Consider the following 18673-nt stretch of genomic DNA (forward strand, 5'->3'; position numbering starts at 1 on the left):
CGCCCAAACATGTGGGGCGAAGTGTTCAGTTGTACCATCAAAAGCTAGAGGACATTCTTAACATACCTTTTTTAAGGTTAGCAAACTCACATAGATGCTTTACATCTGATATGCAATAAATCTCTCTTATTTTCTAATTCAAGAGGAAATAAACTTTCTTGTATTAATAAACTGTTAAAGAAAAATGCGAATTTTACGTACATCACAACTCAGCTTTAAACGAAAGAAAGTTCCTAATGCAGTCGAAAGTCTCTTGCTTCCTACATTTAAATAGCTGCCTAATCTTTGTTATGTAATAAAATAAAGATATATACGCTGCATTATTATTCTTTGCATAAATTGGAAAGAAACTTTACCTCACTTGACGCTATATCAAATTAACTTTGTTTTTTACGTTAGGTACTGTGTCGGTACCCGATGACACACAAAAAGCATTGCATTCAAATCCCGTTGGTCATCGGTAACTAACCACATAAAATGTTAAATTTAGTGACTTGTCACCAAATGTTTTTCTTTAAATAGTCTGATGTTCAAAAATTAAAAAGACATGATTGTGAAAAAAGAAAGAGTTAGTTGTAATAGTCGCAAGCTGTAGTTGAAAAATATTTTATTTACATTAATGGTAATTTTACATAGCTTGTAGTAATATTACATATATTGTGTAATACTAGAATCATCATTTTAACAAAGGAAGTTTTCCATCGCCAGTTGTCCCAAAATGTTGCCAATTTTAAATCACAATTTGTAGCATTTTTTTGCCGAAAATAGTAAACGATAAGTGTTCAACGGTAATATAAATTTCTAAAGACATTTTTGTTTCAAGGTTTCGTATGCTTGGGAATTCTTTTCTTTGCGATGTAAATGAATTGTGAAAGTATTTTCAACAAAGACGTCTTCTGCTAAAATAGCCATCATCATTTGCGACACTCGGTGGGGAAGCGGGTATGATTTGGAAAATCAATCTTCTAATAGCCTTCGTTTTAAAATTTATTTTAAAAATCTGATGTGTACACCACATGACTTCCTTGTACGGAATATTAAACTATACTCATTTTTTCTTGCATTTCATTTAAACTTATTGGATTGAATTAAACATACTTCGCCGACAGCGCATAAACCCCAATAGAACAAATGCATTCTTTAAAATTCACTCTAGTATTTGTTTATCATAGCGACACTCTGGCGCTAGATTCACTTAACAGTATTATATTTCGTTCATATTATAACTCATAATGCACAATTTGTCATTCAATTAATTCAGTTCTCACTTCGCGAGAAGACAAAAATACATAAAAACTCAAAATATCTATATTAAAAATTCCGAAGTAAATCTTAAACACTTATTTCCTCGAAAAAATTCCAGAAAGGATTAAGCATGATTTAATTGGCAATAATAAATGAAGGCGTTATCTTTGTTGCTGCGAAGCTAAGTTTCTCTAGATTGGCAACAAATCCACTAGTCTGCTGTTTCAAATGTAAACAATCAATGGCAGCCGTAAATAAAAAGGCTTAGCGGCACTTAAACAACTTTAAAATTGTTGATAATTCTAAAAATATTGCATACAGATTTACTAAAGGCATAAAAACCTTAAACGGAAGATAAAAACAACATAATTCAATCATTTTTAAAGCAAAAAATGTACAATTTACAAACATATAAGAGTAAAGAAACTGAGATCACTGAGCCGGGTAACATAGTGGATATATATATAAATATATTTATATACGTTTGGTGCGGCCGATTGCAACCAAAATCTACATGTTATAGCAGTCCTATATACAAAATTTCAACGTTCTGAGGCTACTCGTTTTTGAGTTATGCGAGATACGTACGTACATACGTTCGTACAGGCGCCACGAAAAATTCTCTTCAGAATTAATTTTAAAGCAGTTTTATAATTTTTTTGGAGGAAACGAGTCTTTTATTCCGTCCTTACGTACAGATATCACGCAAAAGCATCATTAAATTGCATTCGATAGTGGTCAAAATGGATATTTTCGTTGAAATATGCTGCCTGAAACTTTTCGCGATTACAATACTTGCTTTTTACTTCGTACAAGGAAGTAAAAATGAGATCTTCCGTGATGATAAACACTTTCAAAGAAATCCTTTTGCGTTGTTTTTGAACAATTCTTGCAAAATTCTTTGATTTCCTAAAACCTTCAGTCATTTTAATATTTTTTTTTAAATTTATAGTACAATAAGTAACATTTATTTGCATTACGTCTAAGTATCATTTCCTGTTATCAAAAATTCGTAGCACGAGTAATTAATTTTTCTTGAAATAATCAAAATGCTTTGCAATGGATGAGTTATCGCTTTACGGCTAAAGAAGAAAGATTAACCCAACAGCTTTACAAGCAATATTTAAAATTGTTTTGCTACCTACGTAGATAATATAAAAATTATTTCAAATTCCTCATCACTAAATATTTCCATGTGCTACAAATGTGTTAAATTCTGCAAAATAATGATTCGTGTTTTTGATTAAAAATAAAATTAAAAATACACATTTCAAACCAGCAAAGTCTAAACAGAATAAAAGCGTAAATATTACAAATTCAGGAATAATGTTTGTTATTTCCTTTGTTAATTAAAAAGCTGTTTATATTTTCCTCATAAGATTTTTTTGCTGAATGTATAAACAACCCTTCTTTTACCGAGAATACCTGTAACATTCTTTTTTTCCTCATTTTTTTATGAATTTTAATCATTGATACTCTGTTTTCGTGTTTTGCACTTGGGGTTTCTGAAATCAGATTTACAATTTAAGTTAATTCAATATAATTTAAAATTCATTACCCTGAAACAATACTCATAACTCTAAAACTTAGATGAGTAACTAAACAGACAATCGAACTGTTTAAATGGGTTTTCTTTCGGAGAGTACGTTCTCAAGACCCGAGAATGAGTTAGGTACGTAAACGTGATCATAAAAAAATTGTCGAGTAAGAAAGTCTAAAAACAGCAGCTCAAGCGGATCAAACAAGACTTTTCGAGATAACGGGCGGGAGCAAAAGCGAAACATTTGTACAAACCCCCCGACACTTTAGAAACTAGAGTACTATCGAAAACCCAAAACTGTTGAATCTGGACTTTTGTATATTTTTAGTTTGAAAATGTATTTTGGTCGCCGAAAATGTAATTAATATGTAGCAATATGTCCGCAAGAAAGATATTTATGTTACCTTGAAAGACCGAAATTGGAGAATGTCGACTTTCACCGGAGAATATCAACATTCACCAAATACGTCGGTGAAAGATCGAATATTGTACTACATTCTTGTATATTCGGACCCTCACCGGTGTATGTCGACAATCACAGATATGCTCTGGTGAAAGTCGAAAAGAGAGATCATAAAGTGCCATAATAGTTTAAGTTGTTGCAATAAATAAGATTTCAATCACATAATTTAGTAAGTTTTTTATTACTGTTATTTTATTTTCTCATTTAGAACGTACTGTATAATTAAGAAAATTTTTAACTTCTATTATTTTCCTTTCTCATTTTGAATGTATTGTGTGTTTTAGGTTCCCATGTTCTTAAGTTCTTATTTCAAGTTTCAAGTGCGCTTATTCGCGATTGAATTACCGAGAAGAAAATATAATATTGTTATATGTTTAACATTCACCATTAGTACATGGTGAATGTCGACATTGACCGGTGTAAGTCAGAAATAAGAGTATTTGGAATATATTTCGGACATACATCAAGAGACTATGTGCATGTTGATATTCACCGGTGAAAGTCGACATTCTCCAGATTTCGGTGTTTCACCGTAACATTTATATGCTTCATTTCATAAAATATTGATGCTACACCTATGCTTCTAATTATAAAGCTTCTTCAAATAAGACAGAGGATATTACAGAAACACTTCCGTCTGGTAGTTTCAGAAAACATAATAGTTAAAATTTTATACCCTGTTTACTTTGTAAATTAGCGTAAATTATAAATATTATAACTCTTAAATAAAAAGGGTTCAGTATAATGCTTACCTTTAAATTGAAGAACGTGACAAAATAGTGCTTTTTGCGTCGAATGAATGGGATGTAAATCAAATAAGCGAACGAAACGTAGGAAAAAGGGAGATGCCCTTGTTTTCAAATTTTCTTGCTGTATGCTTTCCAAAGTATTTCACATTCTTTTCTAACTGTTGTGTAAGTCTCTGTCTGATTGCCGGTTAGTTTGAGCTATTTATTCTGCGCAGCTCTTGAGGTATCTCTTAATGCTTTAGGAGGCACGCTTTTGTGGAGAATCTTCTAAGGGATAATGGCTCTTATACGCATTCCACCTATATAAAATTGTGAAAACCTCATGCAGCCAGCCTTTTCAAAGATCAGAACCAGACACCTAAAATACTAGTCATCAATGACTGTTTGACGATTAGTTGACATAAGCTAATTGAAGCCTTATTTTATTGTTATGCTGTTTTCCTTTTGATAAGCTTTCAAAAAGCGATGTTTGTTACGATGCTTCTAAATTTCAGAGTTGTAATAATTTCTATTCGGAATCTGTTGGGTTTTCTGAAAAGTTATGGCGGCACATTTTTTTCTATGTTCTTCAAATGTCTTTTAGTTGTGCAAACAACAATGATCAGTCCAATAGTATAATGCCTGTTGTTGTTTTTTTCTTTTTTGTTTTTGTTTTCTTTTAATGAAATTCGTAATTCCGCTTTCATAAAAGAGCCTAGTTTTATCAACAAAACGCCGACCAATGTGTTGATTTACGGCTTCGTCTGACTTGAATGTTTTACCGCGAAAGAAATTTTGAAGAAAGAGAAGCACGTGAAAGTCTGAGTTTCATTCAAACCCCAATAATTTTTGTCACGTGATCAAACTTGTGTGTGGTGTCTCGTTATCCAGATGGAATGGCGTTCCTGTACAATTAATGAGCTCTGGAAGTTTCTGGAAGGCGGATTCGTCGAAACTGTCCAGTTGGTGACACCACACATTCGAATTCATTTGTCAGCTCGTTGGTAGGAGCTTGGAAACAAGGCTACACACAAGTGCGATTATTAAAAAAAATCATTAGAGTTTAAATGAAAAATGTTTGCAGACGTATCATACTCACATTCTTTCTCTTCTTTCGCTACCTTCAAAATTTCTTTTGTGGTATAACATTCAATTCAGAGAAGCCGTAAATCAGCATCTTATTCATTTTTTCGCTAAAAAACTAGGGTCTTGTGTGAATTAGGAATTACGAAGCTCATTAAAAGAAAGTAAAAATTATCAAACAAAACGGTTAATATACTATTGACGGATCATTGCTTTTTTATATAAATAAAAAAACCTTTGTAGAACTTAAAAGAAATGCGTCAACATTCAGACAACCACATTTTTAGTTCCTAAATTAGCGTTCCTTTGCTTTTCATAAATGCTTTCCTTGAAATTAAATATGCCTGATGGAGTAAACTTCTCAAACAAAAACAAAAAAACCAATGTACAAAACAAGCAAAGCAAAAGACACAAATCTCAGGGAGAATCTCAGCTATCGTGATCAAATCTCACACGATACGTGATATAATATGCGATATTTTAAGATATTTTTTAAAATACGTGCGGCGCATAAATAAATACTATTCTTTGTTCTCCAATTTGTACGTTGAGTTTAGTCAAGGTTCAGAAATTTGTATCATTATTTTCAGTTGTAGTATGACATTCCTGAAGAAATATCAAATTAAAATGAGAATGGCCGAACTGCCTGATAAATTATCTGGATATATACGAATATGTATTTTAATCTTTGATGTTTTGTTGATTAGTTTTGAAAAGATTTATAGCTTTGTTTTCTTCTATCGGAAGAGTTGCGGTTCCTAAGATTATTTGAATTACAGAAAAGCATACGACAGCTATCTGCCTAAATAAGGATGCTTTTGCGCAGCACTTTCTATGGGAAACTGGCTCGTACATATGAGGAAAGCCAAGAAAACTCCCATGCAGCCAGTCAGTTTGACAAGATTTGAACCCTGATTTAATTACCATTATTCAGTGATCTCAACGCTCGGCCGCTGGAAGTTCCCTATCGAACAGAAATACGCATTTCTTTTGCATAATTACTCACTTGGATTGCCTTTTCTGTATGTGATCTAAAGTATTGGCATTTCTTGATATATTGTCCGTCTCATTTCCATATATTTTATTGGTTTAGTTTTTCTGACTATAAAAGGCTCTATTTTGGTTATATTACTGATCACTTTATTCATTTCTAAGAATAAATACGCATTAACGTAATAAATACGTATTAGTTATACGAATAAATACGTATTAGTTATACGAATAAATACGTATTAGTTGTACGAATAAATACGTATTAGTTAATCGTGAACGAAGGTCCACAATTAACTAACCAGTCTTTCTCATCTTGAGTTTGGAACTGCTTTTCTGTGATTACATCTTAACTGTTTTATTAAAAACATAACTACAGTAAGTGAGACATTAATCACAACGTGAAAGATTTCATCAAAGAACTCAGTTCTACGATACAGGAAACTTCTCATTGCTGTAAGATTATAACAGTAACGAATGTTAAATCAGTATTGAAATTTTATTTTGCCGGTTTACTTCTGGATCATTCCTTCATGTTCTGAACAACCTATTTATTAAATCTCTTCTTGGAAACTATACAAAATACTTTCTTGTAATTATTAAGATTCACTTCTTGAATCTTTAAATTACGATTAAACAGAATATTACATTGTGTTTAATAAATACTTTATAAAGTCTTTCTGCTATGAAATATCTCTAAATTTATCGAAGAATTCTTTAAACAAAATTCTATCAGGTAACACTTTCTTTTTGTTGATATTTTCTGAAACGTAGGGACGAAGCTGCTTGCAAGTTATATTTCCTACTGATTGACATTTTTGTTTATATAAAGAACATAAATTGTTAGAAAACTTGGTAAAAATATGTTGAAACAGTGCGAATATATTTGGCGTTTTCAAGTAGATTAATGTAAGGCAAATCAAAGTAACATATATCTTTGGGAGCAATTACAAAAACAAATTGTTACTTTTTGATTATCCAGATAAAACATTCCGCATTTGAGGAAAAAATAATTAAATACGAATTTATTTTAGTACAAAATTAAACGTTTTAACTAAAATGCTTCTACAGAATTTCAAACTGATAACAACTTTGAATCCAACGTTCAGCTCCCTTAATTTCAATCGAGGCAAAATAAATACGCCATGACATCTCTACGTAGTTTTAAAGGAAAGAATTTAATAAAAAAATAGCAGAGAGAAGCTAGTCCATGTTATTATCATACTACAAAAAATCTTAAACATTACTCACTGATTTGGGAGAATTGGCTTTCAACTGAATTCCTTTCTGAAATTTATTTTTTAATTTTCAACAGGTCTATTTCGCTATTGTTTTAAACAAAATTTCTTCCAGTTTTAGACGTTACTGTTAAAATAAAAGCAGTCCTTGTTCTTCAAGATACTACTGCAAATTTGGTCTTGTGACATTATTTTCTTGCGTATTCTGTAAAGGCCATTTTCACTAGTTGAAATAATCTAACACATATCTTTGGCATTTCTACGTAGTTTTAAAGGAAAGAATTTTTAAGGAAATTTTAAAGAAAGAATTTTTAAAGAATTTTAAAGGAAAGAATTTTTAAGGAAAGAATTTTTTGGCACGTCGTAAATTAATGAAGCAAACGTTTCATATCTTAAATATTTAGTGACACTAGGAAAATCAAAAATTGTAAAATACTATTTATTCAAGCATACGCAAGCATGTGAAATCACTTTGTACGAAAATAGCGTTGTCAGTTATCAACAAACAGTGATTTTATCTTCACTTTATTTCATTCAATTTCCTTGATAGAAGATTCCCAGAAATTTGTTATGAAAATAAACAAACAGAACCAATTACCGAGTTTAGTAGCTAGAGATTACTAATTATTCGTTTACATCAAGCCGATTATATCGTGTAAGCTTTGTTATACTGACACTCTTCGCCAATTGCAAGACGCAATTTCTAATATGTGCACTGCGTTTTATTTAATACTAAATCATTCGAGGGCAAGAACAAAGTCAACTCAGCTCTGCTGCAATCAATTCTTCAAACTTTCCCTTAAATTAACCTCTGAGACTACGCTGGATCAATATCTGAAAGTTTATGATTAACCGATAACTTTGTATATCGGTACAATGCTTGTCCGCTATTCTGAAAAGGCTCCTTAAGAATTAGCGTTTTGGGTCGTTTCTTTCTTTTCCCTTGTGTTATAGTTCTGCAAAATTTTTTCAGCCTGTTAAGAAATATTTTTTTCTTGGAAATATTCCAAAAAAGTTAATCTCCGGGATGATCATGTAGCCTTTGTATCACTACCATTGTTATTTTCGATATCATTTAAAGAACGGAGCATAAGTTATCAATTTGATTATTTTATGCTTTTTTATTGCTCTCATTTTAGGCTAAAAACATAATTAGTTATTTTTACCATTTTGCTTAATATTAATAAAACTTTAACTTCTGCTTTCTGATTCTAAGCTCTAATTTAAATTTCTCTCGCAAATTATTATTATATGACAACTAAATTAAAATCGAAGGCAGAAAGATAAATCAATGCGTAAGATATAAAGTAAAAGCAATAAACATTTCTATCAGCTACATCTTAAAATAAAACTCATGAAAGGCTGCAAATCTTATAATGATAACGTAACAGATAGCTTGGCGTAACTATATGCAGTAACACACAGAAATTAACTAAATCTAAGAGAGATCGTCTATCTCAATTTCGCACATATCTTTAATTGAAATAACTTCACCTCAAATGAGATTTTCATATGAATTTAATGTCATCATGGTCAACGGCTACATGTTTACAAGTACAGATACAAATAAGTGGGACACGAGAATTCGCCATTGATTAGAAGATATAATACTACCTCACTAAAATATGCAGTTTCGGTCACACGTTTGATGGAGAATACACCGGGAGACGTTCCAAGGGTTTCCCCTCCGTTTCCTTTGCCATCAAGCTACTGGAAAGGAAGGAATTTCAATTTCCCAGTTTTTCAACTGCACCTAAGCCGCACAGATACTGTTCACTTGCAAATATCCATGCTTTCTCTAGGATTTAAGGCCCACCAGCGGCCGAGCGGTAAAGTCGCTGAACACTGGTAGTTCGGTCCGAGGTTCGAATCCCGCGAACGGGCTGGCTGTATGGGCGTTTTCGTGGTTTTCCCCATGTGTAACGTGTATACGAGCCAGTTTCCCTTAGAAAGTCCTCCACGAAAGGCATCCCTCCCCTTAGGCAGATAGCCCTCGTGTGCTTTGTCATAATTGAATACACCACACCACATCTCTAGGATTTAAACCAGCATGACAAAGAGAGTCACTAACCGCTATACCGATCACGGTTGCTTTACATGAGATACTTTTAAAGCTAAAGCGGTAATTTTCTTTCAGCAATTAAAGTCTGGGTTAAATTACTATAGCCAACTGATACTGCAAGCGCGTACTCTTAAGTGAATTTGTGTTTGATTTTCCATTTACGTATTTCTGGAATGAGGTAATAAAGACACAGGAAAACATTATAACTATTATTTTAAATAATTAAACTTACAATGTACTAAGCAAAATTCTTAATTAATAGCTATAGTATTCTGAAAATTATGTGATAAAACATAGGAATATCAACAAGAGACCTGCACATTGAGTGATGCGAGTAAATATATATATGAAATAGCTGTAGGATTCTGATGCTAATATGCTAGCACATTCACATAGCCACATATGTGAATATTATCAAAAGAACAGCACAGTAGGTAAAACTACATAGCAAAGAATTATTCGCGGGCGAAAGTAACAGAAGCGATTCCTTAGAGCAAGCTAAATGTTATTACGATGCGTTAAAAACTTATAATAAGGCTTTAAATACACATTGGGATGTTGAAAACAGAAAAAGCAAAGTAGTGGAGGAAATATTAGTCAATCTGAAGATTGAGTAATAAAATAAAATATGTACTTTATGTTTTTTTAATGCGTACAAAACTCGATTGCAGGAATCTCTGCTTAATTCCTGATGATCCATTTATACAAGCACAAGTTATAGCCTTATGTATATATGCTATTTTAAGTTATGCTCTAGGATTTATTTTAACATGTTCTTTTTTTTTTTTTTGTTTCTTTGTTTTTTTGTTTGTTTATTGGTAAAACCGATATCCTCTTCCCTTTCTCGGCATGCATTGAAGAAGAGTACTATTTTATTTGTTAAAATTGTTGTAAAGTATTCTCTTATTTTACCTAACCACTTATTTTACGTTAAGTAGCTTTACTGTCATTCTTCCTTTCCGGTTTCCCGCCAGAATGCTAACATTTAGTTGGCGCGCATTCAAATGAGGTAGAAAGAGTTAATGTTTAAAGGATGGTTTTAGACTGTTTAATCAAAGCGTGTTCCGCCTGCTCAAGGCCACGTTACTAGTTTATGTTCTATGATAGTAGTCTGTCTTTGACGTTGCTTAATTCTTACAAATGATTTTAGCCATTTGGATATAGGTTTTAACCAACTTGCGCGTTATTCATTTCTGTGTGGCCTTTGGCTAACTTAGGATTTAGCTTAGTTTTAATTTAAATTCATTGCTTTTAAATTACGCCATGAATGCTGTATGTTTCTGTAAGAACAAGAAGCGCCTTCTATTAAATTGCTTACGATCTTAATAAAAGAGTTTTTTACTTCCTTGTACGAAGTAAAAAGGAAGTATTGTAATCGCGAAAAGTTTCAGACATCATATTTCAAAGCAAATATCCATTTTCACAGATATCGAATGCATTTTAACGATGTTTTTGCGTGACATCTGTACGTAAGGACAGGATAAAGGACTCCTTTTCCCCCCAAAAAAAATTGTAAAACTAATTTAAAATGAATTCTAAAGAGGATTTTTCATGGCGTCTGTGCGTACGTATGTATCTCGCATAACTCAAAAACGAGTAGCCTCAGAACGTTGAAATTTTGTATATAGGACTGCTATAACATGTAGATGTGCACCTCGTATTTTGGTTGCAATCGGCCTCACCAAAAGTATATAAATATATGTATATATATATCCACTCTGTTACTCAGCTCAGTGATCTCAGTTTCTTTATTCTTATATGTTCGTAAATTGTGCATTTTTTGCTTTAAAAATGATTAAATTATGTTGTTCTTATTTTCCGGTTAAGGTTTTTATGACTTTAATAGATCTGTCTGCAATACGTTTAGAATTATCAACAATTTAAAAGTTGTTTAAGTGCCGCTAAGCCTAATAATTTTTTTCATGGCGGCCATTGCTTGTTTACATTTGAAACAGCAGAATAGTATATTTGTTGCCAATCTAGAGAAAGTAAGATAACAAAGATAATTCACAATAACAAAGATAACGCCTTCTTTTATTATTGCGAATTAAATCATTCTTAATCCATTATGGAATTTTTTCGAGGAAATAAGTGTTTACGATTTACTTCATAATTTTCAATACACAAATCTTGAGTTTTAATGTATTTTTGCTTTGTCGCGAAGTGAGAACTGAAGTAATTGAATGAGAAATACTGAATCGTCTGTGAAAAACTGTTGTTTTTTTGTTTTGTTTGCTTAATTTCTTTTGTACATCGTTTCAGATTTATTATAGTATTTGAATGGAACATGTGGCAACGATTAGATAATTCTTCAAATGATATAAATTTTGTGCATTTTGAATTATAATATGGACGAAATATAACGCTGTTCAGTGAACCTAGCGTCATAGTGTCGCTATAGTAAACAAATATACTAAATTTTAAAGAGTGCATTTATTCTATTGTGGTTTATGCGCTCTCGATGAAGTAGATTTAATCCAATAAGTTTAAATGAAATGCATGGAAAAATGGGTATAATTTAATAGTCCGTACAAGGAAGTCATGTGGGGCACACATCATATTTTTTATATCCTTCTTATGTTTCCCTAAGTTTTACTGGACATAGCTTAGATCCATCTAGACTCTCGATTTAGTATATACTTTGCAAGAATGTTGAGAATGATAAATTAAAATAGTATTTATTTATTGATAGTACGCCTTTTATTTACCTACATTCAAGCATCTCATTTTTATGATGCTTCTTAAAAGAAAGAATGCACATCATTTGTGAAAATCACTTCCAATAACTTAGTACTTTAATATAAGGCCCACCAGCGGCCAAGCGGTAAAGTCTTTGAACACTGGTAGTTAGGTCCGAAGTTTGAATCCCGCGATCGGGCTGGCTGCATGGGTATTTTCGTGGTTTTTCCCATGTGTAACGTGTATACGAGCCAGTTTTCCTTAGAAAGTCCTCCACGAAGGCATCCCTCCCCTTAGGCATATAGCCCTCGAGGCTTTGCCGTAATTAAATAACCTAACCTAACCTAGCACTTTAATATCATTGCAATAGAACTTCAGTTATCTGGGATCCCGTTATCTGAAATTCAAAATACTAATTCGCTATTAGATGTCTTTTCAAATAAAAACGTTTTCGTTCTTCATATTTTATAATACACTTTAACTAAATATGAACAAACTTTAACTAAATAAGTGCGTCTTACTAATTGAAAATAACCGCTTAATTTTGAATTTAAACGATTATTTTGTATTTAAAGTTTATTACCATGCATTAAATAATAAATTAAAGTTTCTTAGCATGCATCAAAACAGAGCGAAGTACGTTCTGAAATGAAACTTCTGTTTTTTTAAGTTGAAATACTAAACTCTGTCATGCTCCATTCTCTGCTGCATCATTATGTATTGCAATGGCCTCAGATTTTTATGGAGAATGATGTGGTAGCGGAAATAATGACGTCAGTAAGAGTATAAAAAGTTAATTTATAAGTAAGGTTATTTAATTAAATGAAAGATAGTTTCAGATGTTTAATGAATGATATTTGACATTCGGTTATCAATATAATAACCTTTAGTAAGCTTAGGCAAATCATTTACTTGTGCATTCAAGGCTGATTCCTCATACTTCAATGCCTTCTTTATTCATTTTGTTCATAACCGAGTTTTAGCCACGTGAGTTAGAGTCGTTAATTGCAAAAATATGGAGCATTGTTTGGTATCTTATGACACTTCTTCGGAATGAATTCATTAAAGCTCTGTCAGCCAATAAAATTTTCTATTTAAATTGGCCGGGATGATTTCATGCATCTTTTGATATGAGGCTTTCTATGTAGTAGTGAAAATTTCATAAAGGTATTACAAAAGGCAAGTTTCATAAATGGTATTACGAATGCATTGTTTCCAAAGTTTGCGTTTCTAAAATCTCACGCAAATTGTTTTATTCGCTTCAAAGACTGTATTTTCTAATCTGAACAACAAAGAATGAGATTTGCAAGTTAATGCTGCATACAATATGTTGCAAACAGTATGAGCAAGCTGCTGCCTTTCAGCATTCAGATGCAAATGCAGAGTCTCGAAGAGTAAAAACGGGCTCTTCATTTTCGTACTATAAGTGTTTTCGATCCAACAACAACTGAATTTAAAGGTGATTTTATTTGAATAGAGAAAATCGTTTTTAATAAATTTATCAAAAGCTTAATTTGCTAGTCGTGTCAAGTAAAAAGCTGAATGCAAATATCATGTGACTTTTCTAAGTAAATGTAAGCAATTTAAAATATAATAATCCTTTTTATAAAGGATTCATCAGCGTGCTCCTCTTTTTGTTCGGTGATTGTCCTTCCGAAAATGGGATTACTTTTTCAAAGCTGTTTTCTGATATACATTTATTTATAACTGAAGTTCTTACATAATTTAAGAATTAAATCAAAAACTGATTAGAGATCCGGCTTCATTCTAAAAAGAAAAATCTGATTAAGAAAATATCTTGGACTTATAGGAAGGAAAAGGATTCCTGAATAAAAGAATTCCTATATTTTCTAATGCAGAAAGTTACACTATTGCCTTATTACTTAATTTAGTATCCTATAATACCATAAAAAATTAACTTATCTCTTGGCGAATTTATATGCAAATAACTAAAATGTATCAACAGTAAAAAAACTATTCACAGAGAATGACTGGATTTAAATTTAAAAGTAAAGAATAAGAAAGTTTGATATTAAATCATTGCCTACTGTTACACTGATTAATGTTTGCAGTGTATTTGCATGATATGTAAATTAGATAGTTTCAATCAAGTCAGAGTGCTGTATTCGGAAACTGGAGATATAATGCTGCGAGGTTTTTCAAAATGATAATTAAAATATGTATTATAAAATATTGTATTAAATAATTATATGTGCTTCATTGTATCACTCCACTTGTTTTTATGTTCTGAGAGACACTTAAAAAACGGAATAACATAGGGCATAATAATTTTGCGCCACCCTTCATGGTTACACGTCAGAAATTCTACATGAAATGATTTGCAAGAACTAAGATTAAAAGCCTTTCGATTAATCTTCGAAGTTACGTAAAAATAGTGATTAAACCACTAAGTTTTCGTGATTTGGAAATAGACATTGAACTATTGTTTGTCAATCAAGCAAAGCCGAAGTGAAAATGTTTGAGCGATAGAAAAGGTGGAAGAAGCCTTTAGGAGCACAGAGGTGGTCCAAAAGCAGATAGAAATATAGATGTAATTTAATATATAAAGTCAATCATAAGTCAGTTTTCTTAGTGTTAAGGCAAATCGATGATTTAAAAAGTCACCGGTTACAACAGGAGATTTGTACCTGGGATTAAACTAGAGTTATTCTGGGTTTCTCTTGAAGAAGTAACCTGGGTTGCTTGAGACATTAAGACAGTAAACATCTCAAAAATTTGAAACATCTCACTCTGTTGTACTCTGTTTTCCTTCATAAAACAATATACTGGTAACACGTAACATATATGTTATACATATGTTCAGTAGCTTGTCGTTCCAAATATGTAGAACCGAATTAAGATATTTTTTCACTTTCCTAAAATTTTTAAGGCACTTTATTTTCTGTTTCTTTAAATTATTGTAAATTTACAAAAGAAGCGTTTGCATTTTTAGGTGAAATTATTTAACGTTTATGACTAAGTGATTTCAATATGTATAATGTTTACCTTCCTGCAGTCAGAAGCATAGCTGTTGTTAATCTTTTCGCTGTCTAATGGATAAAAAAAGGAGCTGAGTTAAGATAATTATAGAACACTTTTGAGCATTTTAGACGGATATGCGTTTTAATATTTTCTCAAAATACACAATTCTTCGGGGACGAACTGTCCAACAACAGTTTATGATGGATCTTTTCTTCCTCGCCTACGACAAAATATGGGATAGAGTACCTTGTAAATTGATATTTTTTTCTGGAGAAGAAAAGCCTGTCTATTGAACAGTTCAAAATAGAATGCTTTCGTTATATAGATCAATGAATGGGTAACTAAAAATTATGCAACATTCTAAATGCATAACATCTGACATGCAGTATCACTGAAATTTGAATCATAATTTGTTTTTGAAGATTACCAAGAACTCGAGGGCTAATTACTTCCAGAGTACAGTCATAATTATTTATAATTATTAAATATCTCTTCTTCACAGTATAATAAGTATTATAAATTAAAAAAGTCTTACATAAGGTATATGACGTGTGTTAGAAATAACTACAGTTATAGAATGGTTTTTTAGATGTTTAGCTTACATTTGTTTGAAAGTTCAGAAAACATTGGAACAGCCGTTCTTGATTATGAAAAGAACTTTAAAATCTAAATCTGCATTAAAGAGGATTTAGGAGTCTATAAAATATTTCAAAAGCAAATTTTATACTTTATAATGAGATGGTCACTTATGTAAGGATCATACAGTTTTCTGTAATATCCTAAGGCAGATGTAGCCTACCAGTGGCGGAGTGGGTAAGACCACTGGAAGTTGATTTCTTCACTCTGAGTTTGGGGTAGCAAAACAAGACCGCTGCCCAGTTTTTATCGCATTTGTAACATAAAAGTGCTTTGTAATATAGATGTTTCACTTATAAGAGTTGTCCACGAAGGAATTTCTTCTTAAGCAGATGTATTTCTAGGATTTTGCCATAAGCAATAATTTACCTAACTTAAAGGAACTTTAAACTTAAATAGGGGATTTACATAGCAATATTCGAGGAATGAACTCCAGTTTCCTTTTCTGTATGTCCTCCGTAATGTCTACACATTTCATTTTCCCTGAAAGCGATTTTTAAAAGGAAAAGGAGACAAAATGGAAAATATTCTTTTAATATTATTTTCTGGGAAATGTTCAAAACGCCGATAAAACGGAGCTGCTTTAGATGTTAATCCGCCAGAGTTTGCGGGTGGTAAAAACAAAGGACATTATTATTTTTTGCGTTTCTGTTGGGAACTTCGAAATTTTGATGCTAGAAAAGATAGTAAAGTGCGTAATACTTTAAAAGCAGCCGAATTGTATGATCGAAATTCCAATATTATGAAAGTCTAAATGAAAGAAATTAAATGTTCCGTTAGTACAATAACTGTACAAGATATTTTCTCCCTCCTTCCAGCATGCCTTCGTGGTGTAACGGTAGCACACCGGCGCGTATTAAAGAGGTCCAAGTTCGAGTCCCGGCCAGGGCATTTTTTCACCTCTCCTGCTTCCATAAAGAACCTAATGACTCTACAGTAACGCTCGAAATAAACGTGGTGGAGGATAATTCGTCACTACGAGGATTTGGTGAATGCGTTCCCTAGCCCCAGTCGCCCTTTAAAAGGAGTAGTATACAAGGTATACGCTCCCTCCTTCCAACATGCCTTCGTGGTGTAATAGTAAAACACTCGGTGCGTATTCGAGAGGTCCAGGTTCGATTCCCGGCGAGGGCATTACGCACTTTTCACCTCTCCTGCTTCAAGAAGACCGAATGACTCTACAACTGATAAAAACAAATTTCACTTTCATTTGACTATTGTTTGATGAACTAGAGTGTGATTAGAAAAAACATATATAAAATGTATCATTTGAATAAAAAGTATAATGCTATAATTATAAAAGTGTAATGTTGTAATCAATATTGTACTGTTATTAGGTTATTTTGAAGCAGGACATAGGAAAAATGAGCAATGCCTTCTCCGGGATTACAGCCTGGATCTCTCGAATATGCGCCGAGTAGCCTAACCGTTACACCCCCAAGGCATGTAGAAAGGAGGGAATAATTACTTTACAATATTGGTATTTTCAAGTAGGTGGTACGTGGCCGGTTTAGAAAAGCCGAAGGGTGAGCTTGGGCTTGCCAGGCGGGTGGACCACGCCATACCTACCTTATAATATAGGTTAAGACAGGTTTTTAATAAGCTAGGGCTTTTTGACATGAAATGAGAGACCAAATCCTAATAATGCCTTATGGCCAAAACTAAAGAAAAGATTGTTACTAGCAGTAATTTAAGCTATTATAAATGCATTTTGACTACGCTGAGAGTTTTCTGGAAAATATACTTGAATATATATATATACTTGAATACACCTACCAGATGATAATGTACACATACTGGATGAAAAGTTTCTGTGACAGTTACCTTTTACTTATGTCAGTTATGAATTCAAACTCAGCCTTCGGCTGGTGCAGATTTTAAATAAAATTATTTACTCACTTCAAGAAACAGTCTGACTCTGCTGTTATCCAGAAGGAAGCAAATGAAAAAAGGCCAGCATTTACCGTCTCTTGGTACGCACTAAGCATTTTATTCAAAATCGACGCCAAGCTTAAAGCAGATTTTTCTTAAAGTGAGAACCCTTCCTTCACATCGAATATTATACAGAAACTTGCCTGTATTTCTTAAACTGCATTAATTAATTTACCTCTCAGTTTTTAGCATCACTCTATTAGCTTTACTTATTTGCACAACCTCCACATAGAACGAAGAAAGAGGTTATTAAATGATATTTTATGAGTTGCCAAACTGTTATTTTCGAGCATTTATAAAAGGAACTCACAAACAACATGATTTCAAGAATATTCGTAAATTATTAGGGAAGCAATTAGCTACACAGAAAAATATAAATGTATTTTCTGAGTCATGCTGCCTTTGATGTGCAACATGTATTACTCTTGTATCCAACTTCTGAAGGTGAATAAAATATTTTTTTTTTGATTTAAAAGCGACGGTGATGCGCTTCTGTTCATTTTAAGAACTCATTCTCTGGCGATAGGTTATAAAGCTAATGAATACCGCGTTTGTTGAACTTTAAAATTGTACGAAGTTTGCCCATTTTTGGGTATCATATAAACCTTGACCTTTACTCATTTCAGAAGGGTAGCTGACATATATCAAACCCCATATGCTTTGTTTTATGTAGCGAATTTTTCATATCGTTTAAACTGGAATTTCTGCGAAATAATCGTTATAACAGAAGCACAGTAACTTCTCAAAATTTTAAGTTAGACTGGAATTAATTTTTAAAAAATACTGCACCCATTTTGGGAGAATATGAACTGTCTTAATACATTTAAATGGAGTTTCTTTAAGTAGCTTGATTTTGTTGTATGAAGAAAGTGTACCCTATTACGAATTTCTGCTATTAATTAAAATCTAGGTTCTTATCAAAGGAAAAACTTTTTAACATTAGCCCTACATTTTCTGTCACTTTTATAACCTGCAAACTTATATCAAACATAATTTCTCTTTCTGAAATGTTTAGTTTCGAATTCGCTAATATTTTAAATTTTCCCCATTAATAGTACAGTTTAGCGTCCAAGTATTTAAATATCACTTTCATGC

General features: G+C 32.3%; 1 protein-coding gene across 5 annotated transcripts in view; it reads left to right on the forward strand.

The window, feature by feature from the left end:
* The window catches only part of LOC118188525 (sodium/calcium exchanger 3-like), a 347952-nt gene that overhangs the window by 88517 nt on the left and 240762 nt on the right, over nt 1-18673 (forward strand). The gene's annotated exons all lie outside the window — the stretch shown is intronic.

This window comes from Stegodyphus dumicola, chromosome X2, assembly GCF_044657685.1.
Source record: "Stegodyphus dumicola isolate Sdum_Otavi_A_Nest chromosome X2, ASM4465768v1".
NCBI classification, from domain to species: domain Eukaryota; kingdom Metazoa; phylum Arthropoda; class Arachnida; order Araneae; family Eresidae; genus Stegodyphus; species Stegodyphus dumicola.